This window comes from Trifolium pratense, linkage group LG3, assembly GCF_020283565.1.
Source record: "Trifolium pratense cultivar HEN17-A07 linkage group LG3, ARS_RC_1.1, whole genome shotgun sequence".
NCBI classification, from domain to species: Eukaryota; Viridiplantae; Streptophyta; class Magnoliopsida; order Fabales; family Fabaceae; genus Trifolium; species Trifolium pratense.
Genome location: NC_060061.1, coordinates 49,131,209 through 49,150,405, shown reverse-complemented (window position 1 = coordinate 49,150,405; position 19,197 = coordinate 49,131,209). Strand labels below are relative to the sequence as shown.

At 32.5% G+C, this 19,197-nt stretch overlaps 3 long non-coding RNA genes across 4 annotated transcripts; all 3 read left to right on the top strand.

Moving 5' to 3' along the window:
- Window positions 1-424: 424 nt before the first annotated feature.
- On the top strand, window positions 425-1,192 carry LOC123917370. Its single transcript, XR_006812438.1, has 2 exons — window positions 425-723; window positions 824-1,192. It is a non-coding gene; the product is annotated as an uncharacterized LOC123917370 (long non-coding RNA).
- A 6,328-nt stretch (window positions 1,193-7,520) lies between these two features.
- Window positions 7,521-9,802, top strand: LOC123916372. Of its 2 annotated transcripts, XR_006812117.1 has the most exons (6): window positions 7,521-7,673; window positions 7,988-8,071; window positions 8,237-8,341; window positions 8,613-8,684; window positions 9,275-9,347; window positions 9,456-9,802. It is a non-coding gene; the product is annotated as an uncharacterized LOC123916372 (long non-coding RNA). The 2 variants fall into 2 exon arrangements; XR_006812118.1 differs by lacking the exons at window positions 9,275-9,347; window positions 9,456-9,802 and adding an exon at window positions 8,911-8,980.
- Window positions 9,803-16,563: 6,761 nt separating this feature from the next.
- Window positions 16,564-18,174, top strand: LOC123917755. The gene is made up of 2 exons (XR_006812549.1): window positions 16,564-17,811; window positions 17,916-18,174. It is a non-coding gene; the product is annotated as an uncharacterized LOC123917755 (long non-coding RNA).
- The last annotated feature ends 1,023 nt before the right edge of the window (window positions 18,175-19,197 follow it).

The window sequence follows — 19,197 nt, the reverse complement described above, 5'->3', positions numbered from 1 at the left end:
ATAATTTCCTGCTTTCTTGTAATCTAAGTAACCTTGCTTCTGAGTTGATTTCTCTTGTTTTATTGCTTAAAAACCTCTAAAACAAGTCTAATGTTCCTTAAATAAGCATGGATTATGAGAGTGTGACAATACGTCATCAGGCCCCATTTAAAGCCAAAGTTTTTTGCTCTGTATAGACTAGCCCACTGAAATTGGCACCAGAGGGAATCGAACCTGAGACCTTGAGAGGAGCATACTCCAAGGACCCAAGCCAACACCACTAGACCAACCCAAGTGGGTTGTGTCACGTTAATTTATTTCTGATCTCTCTTCACACACGTTTCTATCCCTACCATTATTCAAGTTTTCTAATTTTCTTTTTTCTATCTTGAAAGGTTATAAAATAATGAAAATTTGGTAAAAATGAAAAACAAGATTTGTAAATTTTGTATGCAACCGCTTTACTTAGTGTGCTAAAGGGGCAAACACCATACATTGATGTACTTAATAAAAGTCATTTAATAATGATTCTAATTTTAACAACTCTACAAGAGATAAAACTATTTAATTGATGTAAGGAGATAATGATATTTATAATATTTTTTGAAGCATAATGTTATTTATACATCATAAAGTGATAAACCTATTTGTTACATGTAAACAGAGAAAATATGTGTGAAATTGTCAAGTTTGTTGTTATGATTGTCTTTCTTTCTGCATTTTTTATTTCAGCGAACATAGATTGTAAGCCAGTTTTTATCTTTTAAAAATTTGCTTCTTTACTTATTATCGAATATATTGTCTCATTTCAGTTATATACTTTTCTTCCGTTTTTCAATTGCAGCGGTTTATAGATGTAACAGAGACGTTGAATGTCGAAATAAGTATTGTCGCAGGCCTCGTGAACCAAGGTGTATCAGACACATATGTACATGTGTTGAAGTTGAAGATGTTGGATTAGATTATGTTTCCACATACTTCAATATTTAATGTAAGACCCAAAAGAGTACACAAATGTCATATATGCTAGAATATTTCGCGAGTTGTCATTTTGATATTCAGCTGGTAACCAATAATTTAAAGTTTTATCTTTTTTTTTTTTTTTTTTTAATTTCAATAATCTTATAGTTTGATCTTGTACTATAAAATGATTGTATTGAAATAAGGCAAACAATAGTATCATTTAAATTGTATTTTTCTCTTTTTAATTTTAGATATATCTCCATGGCCTTTAATTAAGATATCTAGTTTTTTTTCCAACCCTACCTCCTATCTCTTTTAAATAATATTTTTGTTACTTCTAATACTATGACTTTGAGTGATTAAAGTTACTTTTGATAATGCTAGGGGTGGCCCGCGTGGTTGATTGAGCCTTTTAATAAATTTTTTTTTTTGACAAAGAGCCTTTTAATAACTATTTTTAATTTTTTTTTGACAAAACTCGTTGATTTCTTATTCGATTTTTCGATAGTTTAAGGTTTGTTTGTTATCTTATCTCTTACTATTAAACATCTCTCATTTATAAAATGAAAGGTATGTTTATATTCGTTTATTTTAACGCAAAAAAAGAGAGTGCAAATGAACATTAAACCCAAGACATCCCAACGTTCGTAGTCTATTTTTTTTTAAACTCGATATCCGACCCAATAATCGATTAATTCGTAGTCTAAAATTTATTGGATTTGTTGCACCTTTTGTTTCTAAGTGTTGTGATTATACAATATTGACCTCAATAATTTATTTTAATATTCAACATTAACTATGTTGTGAATTCGTCTATAAAAATCACACCAATAAATAACTTGATGTGTGGAGCAATAGAACGGCAACCAAATAATTAAGCGGAATAAGCAATAATAATAATAACCGATAAACAAGATAAAGGAGAAGAAAGAACACGATAATTTGTTTACCCAGTTCGGTCCAATAATGACCTAGTATGGGGGAGAGAACGGCCCCTCCGTTCCACTATATCAAACGAGTAACTTTACAAAGAGTTCCAATTGAGTTACAAGAATTAATCCTAATTCTACCCAAAACCCGAATCTCTTCCCGTGGCCAAGAGACTCAATTTGATAAGTGTTTCCCAAGGTGTAATCAATGTCCTTTGCTCAACCCTAGAGTTATACCAAGAGACAACCCCTCTTGTTTCTCTCTAAAACCCTAGCCTTGTGTCGGCGGCAAATCCTAATTGAAAACCCTACATTGTTGCTCCCTTTCTCTCTCTCTCTCTCTCTCAATTTTTCTATGAATAAAGCACTCCCTATTTATAGAAAAATATATGCCAAAAAATTAGTAACAAATCTGTTTTAAAATAAAACAAATCCAAATCAGAATATCTTCCAAGAAAATATATTTTTTTCCCAAAAAATCTTCAAAACATCAAAGATGCAAAAAGATTCAACAAAGATTTTTCTGACTTCTTGTAACTGAGATTTCAAGGCATATCCAACAATTCTCCACCTTGCCTTCAAATCGATGGTGATCCCATCAACCACCGTGCTGCTCTCTCCATCTTGAATCTTCTATTCAAGATCACCGGATTGTACCTCCCTCTTCATCCTCGGAATGCCTTCCGCTCTCATTAAGATCTTGCATCCCACTACCATAGGATTTTAGGTAGCCCCACAAGATTCACCGCACCCTCTTCAGACTCCGAACTGGTCAAGTCCGTACCACCCTGAAGAAACGCTTGCTCCCAACTATCATCGGAATTTTAGATAGCTCAACAAGCTCCACCATCCCTCTTCAGCCCCCGGATTGTGCCTTTTCCGTCCTCCTGAAGAATCGCTTGCCTCCGACTATCCATGAATTTTTTGCGATAGCCCTACAAGCCTTCACCACTCTTCGACCCCGGAATGCCTTCCGTACTTTCGAAGTTTTGCTTGGCTCCAAACCAACCTTGGAATTTTAGGTGGTTCCACAAGCTGCAACATCAAACTCTCCTTGTATCCAACTACCTCCAGCAGTCTCACAAGTTACCAAGTCTGATCACCTGTTGCTTTCAATTGCCTCCCTGAAGATCCTCTCAAGGTCTTGCACTTCTTCAGCCACAATTGAAACATAATCCACAAGGTCTCCATGGTAATCCCCTTTGGTTCAACAATACCACTCTCCTCCCTATCTCCGATTAGATAGCCAAGAGCTAATGTTGACTGTCTACCACTATTGGAAGACTCCACCTCAAACTGAGTTTCCACCAAAGTATACCCACCATGATCTCCACCTTGTAACACGCAAGACCTCTTCAACTCCTCTGAAACATACTTCAAGTTATTGTTAGTCTCCAACAATTCCAGTTCAGTTCAACACCTAGTAAACCTTGTTCACTAGTCCAACTAAACTCATGTCACTAACAGGTCCACCCGAAGTCCCACAACTCAACCACATTATGAGAGTCACCACTAGTTATAGATGCATGACCAACTATCTTTGCCTCTAAGTTTAGAAACATACCTCACATCGTGTAAAGAAACTCACGATTGTCAAACTTCGTAAGACAAACTGAACCCATACCTTGAACCTTCAAGCTTTCCGTTTTCAAGATGAACAACTCCACCTTCAACTAGCTCTAGAGTCTCAAAGTATTCATTCTTTGACCACATGTGATTGGAGCATCCAACGTCGATGACTCAACACTCCAACGATTCCTAACTTCCACTAGCACCTCCACATAATAAAGTTGTTGTTTCAGAAGTAACCCGAGTATTATTACCACCGCCTCTCCAGGCCGACTGTCTTCGCCGTCTCCATTAACTTGTTATCTTCGAGGCACCGGATAACAACACTCCATGTTTTACCCATCATCCCGAACATTAAAATTGCTTCCATCTTCACTTTCCACAATTCCAAATTGCTTTTGGAAAGTCCCTCGATATCCGACTTAAAACCCATGGTGCTCACTTCAAATTGTTCCGATTGCCCCACGGTGGGCGCCAATTGTTGTGAATTCGTCTATAAAAATCACACCAATAAATAACTTGATGTGTGGAGCAATAGAACGGCAACCAAATAATTAAGCGGAATAAGCAATAATAATAATAACCGATAAACAAGATAAAGGAGAAGAAAGAACACGATAATTTGTTTACCCAGTTCGGTCCAATAATGACCTAGTCTGGGGGAGAGAGCGGCCCCTCCGTTCCACTATATCAAACGAGTAACTTTAGAAAGAGTTCCAATTGAGTTACAAGAATTAATCCTAATTCTACCCAAAACCCGAATCTCTTCCCGTGGCCAAGAGACTCAATTTGATAAGTGTTTCCCAAGGTGTAATCAATGTCCTTTGCTCAACCCTAGAGTTATACCAAGAGACAACCCCTCTTGTTTCTCTCTAAAACCCTAGCCTTGTGTCGGCGGCAAATCCTAATTGAAAACCCTACATTGTTGCTCCCTTTCTCTCTCTCTCTCTCAATTTTTCTATGAATAAAGCACTCCCTATTTATAGAAAAATATATGCCAAAATATTAGTAACAAATCTGTTTTAAAATAAAACAAATCCAAATCAGAATATCTTCCAAGAAAATATATTTTTTTCCCAAAAAATCTTCAAAACATCAAAGATGCAAAAAGATTCAACAAAGATTTTTCTGACTTCTTGTAACTGAGATTTCAAGGCATATCCAACAAACTATCTATTTTTTAGAAAAAGAGGGGCATGGTAATTTTAAATTCTGCCGGAGAAATGACATTTTTCGCTATTTTTCTCTTTCTAATTTTGAGACCACAATTTTACAGTACTTGGTTCCTACATGGTAAAACGAAATGACGTGGCAATTACCATTGTTTTTGTTTGATCATGAGGTTTGTGAAAGCCTTACAGACATTATAAGTTGAAAGATAGAAAACCATTGTTAGTATGTTCTCATATTAATTTATTTAAGTTTTTAATCATAGAAATGATATAATTGTGTGAAGCTCTTAAACAAAACCAGAATAATATTGCTACAAAAAAGAATGAGGAATAACCCAACTATAATTCAAGATAAAATTACTATAACCTAAAGAATAGTATGAATTGAAGAGATGTCATAGTGCTACGATATGATTAGGAAGTTTTTAAAGAGTTTTTAAATATACTTTTAAACAGACTAATAAATCAAACTCAGACCTAGAGAATAAGCATTAGACAAGCTATAGTCCGACCAAACTCAAACCTTCAATATTAGTCTTAAGCCAGAACCACCATAGTCAGTGAGATTACAAACTTTGTTCCAGGCAACAATGACCAGCATTCATTAAAAATCACTACAAAAAACACGCCGGATAGCGGCGGTTTTTTAAGGGAGGATATCATTGAATAATTACTGCAGGTATTGTTGTTTTTGATATTGAAAAAATAATTTTCTAAAAAATTGAACTGAAGATTTTATTGGCTGAGTCGCGTATACTAGGTTGCTCTCTTTAAGACGTTTCGCGGTACTGCTCAAATTGTGTTAATTTCGTGATTCAAAAATAATGCATCACCTAGTCACTTTGGGATATAAATATATACACATTATTAAAGAGAGTGTTCTTATTAATGTGGGACTTTTCCCACTTTTTTTAATTCACACTCTTTAGTTCCAAGTCCTACAAGACCAATACGTTCATCCCATTTTATTTCCAATCACAATGTTTCAACTTGCACAGAGCTATGTTCATTTTCCAACAGGTATGGAACTAAATCCCCGGACTTGTTCATGCAATTTAGAGATCTCATGTAAACCTTATCTCTCCCCAACCTCATAGAACAAAAGAAATGGAAGAAAATGAACTGACTATTGACTATTGACTATTTTATGTGAACCTGAAAATGATTACTTTCCAGTTCCAACTGTTTTGTAGTATCTCAGCACAGCAGAGTTTGCAATGCGCGAAGAATCAATGGTCATCTCTATATAACAATTTCAACAAGAGCTAGCTCTTATACTTATACTAGCTTTGGATGTCTTTTCGGGTAATATCTTGTGGCAGGGCAGTGTTGGATCATTAAGCAAAATCGAGGAGCTGTGTTTTGTAATGCTGTGTTTTGATCTTTAAAATATGTCATAAATTATGGTATTTCCTATAGTAAAGAAATCTGCCTTTTGATAGTTTGTGTTACCATGTATTGATTAAAGATTGAGTTTATTGTTAGTTTGATTAAGATCCGGCCAAGGTTTTAAATTACGGTCCGCATCCGCAATTGCATGCGGCCGCAGTATTGCTGATGCGATAGTCACCGCAACCGCATCACACCGCAATTGCGGTGTGATCTTAATTCACGTGTACGGCCGCATCGTAACCGCATCACAACCGCATTGGAAACCGCATCAGATGTTTTCGGCGATGTTCCTTCAAATTTTCTCACCAAAAAATAAAATTTATGGAACTTCCAGCTTACCCTACCTTGAGAGTTTAGTTGCATTTATTTAATGAGATTTAATTTTAGCTATTATAAATTTTGCCTTATATTACTATATTCTAATGAAGGTTTCAGTATTTTGATTTAATTTTTTTAAAATATTTTTTCAAGAGCTATGCTATATACAGCGAAAGATTTCGCTCGTGAAATTTCACGAATTGCAGTTTCCCGTATATTTCACTTATAAAACCATTTTAGTTTTTTATTATTGGTAGCATCTCTAAGTTATTGAATACTGAAAACAACTCTGCAACTACGCTATTGTTTCTCTCTGTACAAATCCTTCACTCTTGGGCAACGAAACAGATCTAACCAAATTCATCTTCTTGTTGTTGCTTTGGTTCTACAATTTTGGAGCAGATTTGCATTTATCTTTGAAGAAGAAACACTTAACACTCTTGAGCAACGAAATAGATGTAACCAGATTCATCAAATTGAAGTGATGGAGAAACAGATTTCTCGGATGAGAAAAATGGTAGTTTTGGAGTGATTTTTATACTTGATGAATGTCAGTTGAAAGAAGAAGAAAAGTAAGGGTTGAAGAGAGATGAAAATTTAAAAACCATTGGACCATAGAAGTTTTAGTACAGGAGAAAGAAACACGGATCAATTAGGAATTGAAGGGCATGAAAATGGGAACAAAAAGAAGAGGTTGTGTTGTGGAAGATAACTAAGGAGAAAATAAAATTTAATTAATTAATTAATTCGCTATGTGTGAGAGCACATGTTGAGAAAATAGAAGCACCACGTCATTCGCTATGCTTCTCGTGAAATATACTTTCGCGAAATCTAGCATTTCTCTTTTTTCAATTTTGCGGGGTTTTGAACCTCCTCTATACAATTGAATCAATTTTGCGTGGGTTTTAGCTTGGTATAAGCTAGGGCTGTGCAGAATTTACCTGACCGACCGAAACCGAAGTGACCGAAAAGCTGGAAACCGAAACAGGCAAGTTGGGTCGGTTAAACGGGTCACGGGTCAACAAAAATTGGGTCTTTGTGGGTGTTCTCGGTCGAGTCCGGTTTTGGTAAATTCCAATCCGTGTTAGCCGAAACCGACCGACATATTGGTGTTCTGTACATTATCCAATACCAAGCCCATCATAAACTCAGGCCCAATCTACAAACTATCTATTATGAAACCCTACTATATAAAGAAACACTAATTCCATTCACTCAAACAACCCTAATTACATCCACACCAGCTGCGCTCTCTCTCTCTCTGAAAGAAACCACTCACCTTGTAACTCAGTTTCATTCATCGTCGCCTCTCTTCTACCTATCTCTCCTTCATCATCTCATCGCATCAACTGTAAGTTTATGGTTTTTTTTTCCGTTCATCTTTTGTTGTATATGTTTATGGTTTTTTTTTTCGTTCATCTCATGTTGTATGTTTATGAGTTTTTTTGTTCATCTTCAAAGGAGTAATTTTTTGTTCTTTGTTCTTTCAGTTTTAGTTAATCTGTTGTTTCAATTACAATTGTTCATCTCACTCACTCTTTTTTTAGTTGTTGATTTCAAATTGATATATGATTCTGTAAAAATTAGGGTTTTAAAGTTTTTAGTTTCTTTTACAACTCTTAGTTGAAATACTAATGAATTTTCTTTTTATTTTAAACAATGAAGGAGTAACAAAGTCACTCAAACCTCCCTCAGTCTCACCGATGGACAACATTGACACAGATCTGGAAAATAAAATACCAGAAAATAGTAAGCTATTTTAACTTTGTATTTTAATTCTTTTGTTATTTAAGATTAATTTGTTCTCTTTTATACAAGTTTTGTTCTATTTTTGTTCTTTTAAGTTATTTAAGATTTAAGATTAATTTGTTCTTTTTATTGAAGATTAATGTGTGTAATTTATTTCACTCTCAGACTTTCAGTCACCATATCTTGTTGCTTTTGCTGCCATTATTGCCTATACTCAGTGCTGCTATTACTGCCTATACTGTTAATTTGAGGGAGCTTTGTTAGGAAATTGTAAGTTAACTCTAAGAAATGTTTAATCACTTCCATTCTAATTTCATTTTGTTTTGATATTGGTATTTTGCTGCTACCTAATGTCTCAATTGGTCTTTTGTGAATTAGAGGATTGAAGAAACACTTGAAAACATTACTGTTTTGTTTTATGTTTTTCTGTACTCATGTTCATGCTGGGTTTAGTTTTTGTTGTGGTTTACTTTTATTTATGTTTTTTTCTGTGGTTTACTTCTCTAAAATATTAATTCATTTATCTTTAATTTAAACACAGAAGCTGAAGGAATTAATACTCACTTATGGATGACATTGATATTTATATGGACAATGAATCAACCCAAAATTGGTAAGCAATTTATTTTAATTCATTTATGATATTATTTTAACTTTGTTCTTTTTAAGCTGTTTTTTATTTATTTATTTTAATTCTGTAGTTTGTTTTGTTTTGACAGTTATTGAAGTTTAGCATGTTTGTTTTTGAACTTTGTATTAACTTATTCATTACTTAAAAAAAATTTACTTTGTTTTTTTAATTTTAAATCTATGTTCCTTTTGTTTTGTTTTTGTTTTAGGAGGTATTGAACAATTGAGGTTTTGTGGAAGTTGCATCACTGGTTAAAAGTTTTGGTTGTTCAATAATATAAGTTTAACAATCTAAAACTTAGTTTTAACTTGTTAATTCCTTCTATTTTATTTTATTTTATTTGACAATTGATTAAGATGAGTTTTGTTTCTCATTTAAATGCAATTCTGTTATTATGTTTACAATTTTTAACTTCTTAATTCATTCTATTGTCGGAATTGCTAATCTATTGCTATATTATACTAGTTTTTAACTTGTTAATTCATTCTATTTTATTTGTTTCTCATTTGGAACTTTTTTTTTAAACAATTCTCATTTGGAACTTGTTCTCTTATTGTGTTTACTATTTTTAGGAATCATATCTTAAACTTTGATTGATGTTGTGCACCCTTTGGAGTAGATGTTGATAGATGATGCAAAATGAAGGTAAATTATGTTGCTTCTAAATTAAGAAGGCACTAATTTTGATAATGAATTTGCTATAAAAACATTACAAGTAAATGGCCCTCATTATTTGTTTGTTTTGTATCCTAGCCCAACTCAATGGTGGCTGGTGGAGTGGCTGGTGACAGTGGCAACAATTATGGAAGAATGTCAATACCAATTTTTGATTTATAATGGGCTGTAATATATTTTTAATGGTCTGTAAAATATATAATATATATCTGTATTATGTAGTACAACTAAGCTGAATTTGGTGATCAAGGTAAGGTGATCAAGTCAAGCTTAACAAAATAATATGCTAACAAAAACTGAATGTGTGAATGAGACCGTCAAGCAGGATGAATATGAAAGTGAAAATGGCAGTCAAGAGAAAACAGATTTTAGCAGTTTGAATGCTGCCAGCTTGTTGATATATTTAAATTTATCCTTTTATTTGACTTACTCTTATTTTTCTATATTTTTATCTTTTACACTATTAAAAGATATTTAATTGAATTTAAAACTCTTGTTAAAATAAAACTATTTTAGCTTTAAATATGTTTACAGATTATAATAGCTCAATTAAAATTAATTCTGCAAAAATTAAGTTCTTTTTTCAGCTCAATATGTTTTTTTGTTGATTAAATGGACAAAAAAAACTTGATTAAAGATATGTAAAAAGGCCTTTTTTGCCCAATTTTTGTGGAAGCCCAACCCGTTCTAACCCAACCCGTAAACCGTAATAACCGTTTACCCGAAACCCGCCCAAACCGAACCCAGATTCGGTCGAAATTGGGCCTTGATTTATCCCAATCGGTTTCATCTATCCTTGAGAAATTGGGCCCGAACCCGCCCATACCCGCCCGATGCACACCCCTAGTATAAGCTGTCCATAAAAACCCCCGCAGATATACTATGAGAAGCTATTAAGCGGCAGTTTTCAAAACTCCAGCTAAACAATCCGCAGAGGTTGAGAACCCCCGCTAAATGTCTAAAACCCCTTTTTTTTTGTAGTGAATGGATGTGTATCTCAATATATCATTTATTTACTCGAAAACTATACTACGTATTGAACATTTGATTTTCTTTCATACAAGAATAATATTCTTTACCCATCTCTTTCACCTTGAAAGAGATATAAGGTCGGTTTGTTTCAGCTTTAAAAAAGTGAATTTTGTTTTTGTATTTTTGAAAATAAATTTTGTAAAACCGTTTTTCAAAATATTACAAGTTTTTTTTCGTATTAGTTTTTTCTAAATTGAAACACTAATTTTGACATCATATAAAACATACATTACCAGACTTCTCAATGTAAGACGGTGCGATTGTTGTCAAATTTCGGAGGACCATTCACAACAAAGTAGCCAACATACACGAGGCTTCTCAATGTGAGACGGTGCAACATCTTTTGCTGGAGTTTCCTTTTACTTTCATGTTATGATCGTAATGGATTAGTGACATTAAATAAAATGACTCATAAACGTAATATTTTGGATAATGAAGCGGTGTCAAACTCTTTTGCATAATTGATGGACACATATTATCTTTCAAGTCTAAATTCATTGGACCACTTGATTTAGTAAAATGATGGAAATTTAGTGAAAAACAAAAATGAACTCTTATGATGGGTAAATTTTTGTGTGACCTCTTTATTAAGTATGCTACAAGACAAACACAACTCTTGATGTATTTAAGAGTCATTTGATAGTGATTCTAATTTTAAGAAGGACTTTTTACAACTCTAAGAAGGGCTTTTTACAACTCTATAAGTGCTGATTGATGCAACGAAATAATGATACTTATAAATCATAAAGTGATAAAGCTATTTGTTAGGGAGAAATTATGAGTGAAATTGTCAAATTTGTTATTATGGTTGTCTTTGTTTCCATATTTTTTGTTTCAATGAACATAGATGGTAAGCCTCTTTTTTATTTGAAAAATGCTTAATGGCACGACATAATATGTCGTGAAAACCGCACGATGCCATTAGGCGCACAATTATGTGATAGCAATATACATTAGTACATTACTGCCTACTGCCTATCAAATTGTGATTCAAATTTTCCTTCTTTCCTTATCTTTTTTGGTACATGCATGAATAGAACTGCGTGTCAAATTATTATGTTTTTTTATATCAAAGTTTTTTTTTCCAAATAATCTAATAACTAAAATTTTAATGTTAAAGTGAATAAACAGATGTACCTAGAGCCGGGTATACGGACTCAGACTTAATATTATAACTCGTTTATATTTTCTGACGGGCTTGTTCGCCCCGTTTAATATGCGGGTTTATGCGGGGCGGGTTAAATGGGGCGGGCTAGCCTGCATACCCAGCTCTAGGTGTACCCATGTTCGAACTTCAATCTTGCATTTTACATGTAATATCTCTACTAACTAATACATGCAATATCTCTACTAACAGAGTTATTATTATACTCATGGAGACAAAAAAAAATTATTATAAACATTTTCACAACTGTTTAACGGTGTCTAATTTCATTCGAAGAATATGTTGGCGTTATTTAATCATCCAACAGATAAATAAGCTATCTTTCAAATATATTAAAAAGAAGAGAAAAGAATATAGGAAAACTTGGGGACTAGACCAAAATGCAAGTGGGGTCATATAAGGAACCAAGTGAAGAGAATATGTGAACGATTTTTACTATCATTTTGCGGTGACTAATTTTTTTTTTGCAGAATTCGTGGAAGGTTTTCACATGTCAAAAGTAAGGACCAAAAGTTTTGATGAAATATATTTAAGAGATCAAAATTTATTGAAATCTAACTTGGACCAATTTTTTTTATTGATATCTATTTGAAATGTTTGATGGTTTACAAACAATTGTATAATACTGTTTTTACTGTTTTTTTTACGTAACAATTATATAATATCTTTTTTCTGATAAGGGCTATCATACTAAAGTATATGGAAATAATAATAAGGATGGTAGTGCGCGCACATGTCGTGCAAAACCAACGACATTGCCGTCGTACCATTTAGCATCACTGTTTTTATTTTATATTTATTTTAATTTTATCTTTCTGAAATTTTCTTCCTTGCTTATTTAGTTATATTCTTAGCTTCTCTTTTTTCATTACAGGTACTTATAAATGTACCGCAGATTATGAATGTCGAAAAATGTACTGTCTCAGACCTTCTGTACCGAGGTGTATCGATTCTAAATGTAAATGTGTTCTATTATTGGAGTAGATTATGGCCTCATATGATTCAACATTTAATATCAGACCCAACAGAGTGCATGAATGTCATACATACAAGAATATTTCATGAGTTGTCCTTTAGTTATGGAGTTGGTATCCAATAATTCGAAGTTGGGTGCTGTTAACATGTGTATACAGGACACATGTTAATGTATTTAAAATTAGAAATTTGCATTTAATATTACAAATAAATTTAATGCTTAAAAGATATAATACACATGTTTCGAGAGAATATTTCTATATTTATATTCTTAACATGTGCCTTAGATGCACATGTTAACATTTGCCTTCGAAGTTTTTTCTTTTTCTAATTTCAAGAATCTTATAGTTTGTTCTTGTACTAAAAGTATTCATTCTTGTCCAAAAACTTTAGTCTTTTCAGAATTTTGCACATCATTTAAGAATTATAAAAATTGATAAGTTAAATTTTTTCTATCCTGATGACTTTATTTTTTTGAAGAAGCTAAATTAGCCCACACAAATTGGCACCAGAGACAATCGAACCTCAGACCTCAAGAGGAATACACTCTCAGGTCCCAAGCCAATACCAATGCACCAACCCAAGTGGGTTTCCCGATGACTTTATTAAAAAATAGAAAATTCATTTAATAACGTTTTAGCTTTTGTAAGGATACAAATGGTTAAATATTATTAATTGTACCTTGATTTCTTAAAAAAAATCAAAATTTTGGGACAAAAATAAAAAGTTAAAAAAACCAAAAATTTAGGACGAATGAAGTATTATTTAGATTGTCGTCTTCTCTTTTAATTTTATACATATCTCCATGGCCTTGAATTAAGACATATCAAATTTTCTTTTCAACCCTACCTCCTATCAAAATATATTTAATATTTAAGTTCAAAAATAATATTTATGTTACTTCTAAGACTATAACTTTATGTTTATGTCATAATATTGTTACACTTGTGTTTTTTCTCGCACTTCAATTTATATATATATTTTTTATATTTTAATATTTTTAAACACTCTTAAAGAATTTGTTGTCTTTTAAAAGATTTATCATTGATGGATATTTGGCAAGTATACCAAAATCGTCAAGTAATAGTAATAGTAAAAAGATTGTCTCCACAAGAATTGTTCTAACATCAACAAAACAATTTTATTAAACTTATATGTTGATTCAAAGTTATGCAAATGGGGAGGTTTCAGATTGATGATGATTGAACAAAAATTTATAATACACGACAAGCGATTATAAATTGTTTGAATCCTCTCCTTCTCCATATCTGGTAATTAAGGATTTTGGTTAGTACAATCTCTTGATTCTCCATAATACTGAAGTGTCTTAGGTCTACTAATATTCTCAAAAGCTTAAAAGAACGCCAAATCATGAGTTATACTAACTAATTCAATATCTCTAGAATAATTAAATTAGAAAACATTAATTCTAGATATAGTTATAACTAGACGCCAACCCGTGATATTGCACGAGATTTGTAGAGTATCATATATGATATTAAATGTAGTATAATAATAATTTCAAAATAAAAATTGAAAAAGAATAAAATGAATTCAATGTATTCTGATGATAAAAATAAAAATATTTAGTATAAAAATGAATATAGATAAATAGTTTAAGAAAAAACATCAGAAAGTACTAAGCAACAGAAAAAATCAACAAGTACTAAAACATCATAGACGAAACTTGAAACTAATAGTAATGCAGGGGACACTTTATAATACTAAGACACTTTAGTAATCCAATTGGAAATGATAACAATTAAAATGCATTTTGGTGCTTTGGTAATAGGTGCTTTGGTAACGGATGAAGCTTCTGTTTTTTTTGAATGGCAATATATATATATAAATAACAAATGAAGAAAACGACAATCGAGTCCGATACAACAAAAGAAATACTCCTCAAATACAACAAAAGAGAGGGAAGAGAGGGAAAAAGCAAACAATACAGCAAACAAAAAACATCAATGGCAAGCACACTAAAAGCACCCGCACACCACACTCCATCTGACCTAGAAGAAGGCTCCAACTCAACCAGAACGAAAGGAGAAAAAGCACAGCCAACCGAAGCAGAGCCTGACAAGGAAACCCCTATCCACCTCCACTATCTGGTCCATCATAGGGAGGGTTCCACTCCCCACTCATACAAAGAGCAGGGTGAACGGGGGTCTTACTAGAGAATCAGATCCTCGATGAGTGTTTGACCCTATCCACCAGCTCCTCAACCAAGAAGGGCTTCCCTAAGAAATCACATCATTGCGAGACTTCTAGATAGACCACAGAACACATTGCTTCATTTTTTAATAGTCCTTATTGAAGAGTAGGCCATCCATTAATATCATATAATTTGACGTGATTGTCATAAATTTGAAAGCTATATGATTTGATTTTCTCAAGTATAAAAGTTAGAGATCATAGGGAAAAATTACAAGTTGGGAGATTGCTAACCAATATAGAATTGAAATCTTACTAAATTGAAAATGTTTGATGAATTTATGCCTACATAAAGTCAAGATCTTTTTATAATTGCATGAAAAAGAGGCCAGGATTTTTTTTATAAAAAGATATATATTTGCGACGGTTCAAAACCGCCGCTAAAGAGATATATAGAGGGACGACAGTTCAAAACCGCCGCGAAATAGTTCAAAAATTGCAGCTCTGTTTTTGCGTATGACGACGGTTTTAACCGACGCAAAATTGTTTACGACGGTTTGTGTGGCAGTTGACAAAACTGTCGCAATATAAGGCGACGATGCCAGGATTTGCAGCCATTGGACAACCGTCGCGATGTGGTGTTGCGGCGGTTCATAACCGCCGCTAATAGCCTCTAGAACGGTCGCAAAATTCAATTTTTTTTTGTAGTGAGACAAGCTAATCATTGTGAAAAATGAGTGTGGCTAATAGTAACTTGTGTGTTTTTAAAATATTTCTTTTTATGTGGCTAGTAGTAAATGAGTGTGTATTTATCCTTTTGTAGGGCATGGACTGCTACAAATGAAGTAAAAAAGGAAGATCGAAACTAAGGAAGAAGTAGCGTCACGTCTTGCTTTGTAAAAATTGATTTTGAATGACTATTAGTTTTAATAACTTAGGAATTATTTACAATCATATTCCTTGTGTATTCTTGAACACATGTTTTCTAGAAAACATTAGTCACGGTTAAAGCTGTTTTTAGCTATGGTTTTGACCGTGGCTAAATGGCGAATTTTTTGTAGTGGCGTAACAATGAGAGTAATCTAATTTTGTAGTATTTGAAATTACACTTTTATATATCTCTTTGTACGGGTGGCAAAACGAGTCCAACCCGCCGGGCCGGTCCGTTTATCCCATCATTTTTGGCGGGCTGAGCCTAAGTTTTGAACTCGACACCTTTAGTTGGCCCGTCCCGCCGAACTCGCTTAAAAAGCAGGGCGAGCACGGGGCAGCTCGCGAGTTATATAAAAATATAAAATCTATTTTTTTTAGTAACGAACTCAACCCAATAAAATACAAGATTTATTTGAAGTAAATTTATGTTTTTTTTTCTTCTATTCATTCATATGACCGGTGTCAAATTTATAATTACTTGTTGCCACTTTACTCTCTTATTATCGTTCTTGCTTCTTTTTGTCTTTTTAGTGTTGATACTCATTCTTTTTCTTCACCGGGTTTCTAGTGTAACTTACTTTTTTTATTCTATTACTTGAATCAACATCAGATACGGTGTAGTTCATATTTTTTTCCGATTCATTACCGTAAACACATAGTCAAATACTTTGTTGATACTTATAGAGCAACTACATACATGTTTATAAGCATATAATCAATGGACTTATGATATAATTCATTGATGATTTTGTTTCATAAGTTACATTCATGTTTTTTAGCACCACAAGTGTCAAAATAAAAAATAATTTTTTTTTTGTTTGACGAGCCGGCCGGCCAACTCGCTTGTCCGCCATTAAACGAGACGGACTGTGATTTTATTGACCATCTAAATTGGCTCGGCTCGTCCCACTTTTAGGCGGACTTAAGTGGGCCGAACCTAAATGGGCGGGCTTGCCCACTTTACGACCCTTGTCTCTTTGTGAGGATTAAAATAAATATATAAATACATGTTACTTAAATGTTTATGTAATGCTGTTATCCGTGTGGCCAGAAAGTATAGCCATGAATGTGTCAATATGAAATTCGTTGCCTATTCTTTTTGGCAACACGTAAAGTAGTTGCCTGAAACAAAAAAACCCGTGGTCTAATGTAAAGGCGTCAGTTACAGACCGTGGCCTAAAATCAGTCAAAAACATGTGGTTTTTTGTTGTCATAAAGCCACGATTTTTTGGTTTTCGTGGCATAAAGTAAAAAAACCGTGGCATTCGAGAAAAGACCACGACCGCATACACCACATCTAATAAACTGTGGAATAACATTAAAAAATCGTGGCCTAAGCTTTAGGTCACTGTATTTTGCCTTTGGACCACTCATTTTGACATGTTGTCTATAATAAAAAATATTGCAGTGGGTTTTAGATTTTCTATAAGTTAATTGAGACACATTCATTTAACATTTTGATTATTTATTTATATATTAAAAATTTGAGGAACTAATTTTATATTACTATATTATTTGTTTTTAGTATTTGACAAGCAATTGGTTATTAGTTAAATTATTTAACTAAGTCTTACGTTTCAGAAATCTTTTATTTTTTATTTTTTAAAAGGGATGAACATAAAATCAAATTTTGACTAATTAAGTCAAAATTGTATCTTCCATGTCATGCTACAACATGATCTCATGTGGTCATTAGTGGAGAAACTTAATACTCAAGACCATACATTCATCAACCTTTACAATAAGCAATATTTGAGTGTATAATAAGTTTTTTTTTTCTTTTCTGATTTACCTTTTCCTATCTTGAATGGTTATAAAATAATGAAAATTTAGTTAAAAAAATAATGAATTTATATGACTGATACATTTTTTTTGGGGGGTACAGACTGATACATTTTTTATATGACTTCTTTATTAGTGTAGGACAAACAAAACGCTTTGACGTACTTGAGAGTCATGTACTTACAATTATAATTTTAAAAAGGATGTCTTAATTACAACTCTGTAAGAGCAAAAATCTATATAATTAATTTAAGGAGATAATAAGATTTATAAAGTGATAAAGTCATTTAAATTTGTTACATACAAAGTAGAGAAATATGTTAGAAATTGTCAAATTTATTTATGTTATGTTTATCTTTTTTTTCATATTTCTTGTTCCAACAAACGTAAATGGTAAGCCATTTTTTATCTTTTTAAATTCTATTATTTACTTCTTACAAAGTATATTATCCCATTTTTATTAAATTTTTCTTTTGTTTTTTTTTAAATTACAACAGGCTATAATTGCAGAAAACATTATGATTGTCTAAACAAGCGTTGTATCGTGCCTCAAGAACCGAGGTGTGTCAATGGCTATTGTAAATGTGTTTCACCAATGCACATAGGTCATGTACCCAAATAATTTGTATTTTTTTTTTTACAAAAATAATTTGTATTTAATGTCGGACCTAAAAGAGTATATTAATGTCCTCCTATAATATTCTATGGGTTGTATGTCATTTAGTTATTGTGCTGGTACAAATAATTTGTTTGTTTGTTGTTGTTGTTTTTTTTTTTTTTTTTTTTTCTAATTTCAAGAACCTTGTAGTATTTTTGAATTTGTACTTTAAATTGATTGTAATGAAATGAAATAAGGCATCAAATAGTATTATATATATATGGGAGTTTTCAAATGAGAGAAGTTTTAAAATGAGAGGGCGAGAGAAATTATTTTATTTATTTATTTTTTGATAAACAGAGGATGAGAGGATTAAATCTCAACCCTTAAATCTAAATGAATGGCTGAGATTGAAATATCCAATAAAATGCTCACGTGATTTCTTTTTCTTATTGACGCGCACCCCTTCATCTTCATCCATGCGTTGTTCCAAATTTTCACACCAATTCACGGATCTTGGTTATTAATTTTACGATTCTGCTTCTTCTGTTTCACACAGGCTCCACAAATTAATTATCCACAGTTAAGTTTTCTGTTCTTGACAACATGGTTATTTTTCTTAATTTATTAATCATACAAAATCTTTGATAATTAGAAGATGGGGCCATGGGTGCGCAGCACTGAAAAGCTCTATTTACTCGCTCTGTAAAATATTTGGAAGAAAGCGTTGGCCAAGATCTGGAATGAAAAGATTTGGAAGAAGAAAAGAATACGAGCCAGAGAGAGAAGATGCACAAGGAAATGAAAAAATTGCCTACGGTTTTAAAAATGAAAGGCCACCCTCTCATTTTAAAACTCCTCCTCTCATTTGAATGCTCCCTTATATATATATATATATATATATTTTTAATTTAGACATATCGAATTTTTTTGTTATAAGAATATATTTAATATTTAAGTTTAAAAATAATTTAATGTTACTTCTAAGACTATGATTTTATACTTAGGTCATAATGTTGTTACACTTGTAATTGTAACTTTTTATCACACTTTAATTTATATTCTTCTTGGGTTTTGCCCTTCTTTTCTACTAAAAAAAACATTCCTCTTACCTTTTAATATTTTTAAACCGCCTCAATCAACTAAATTTTCATTTGTTTTTTTGCCTTAAGTCTAGTTCG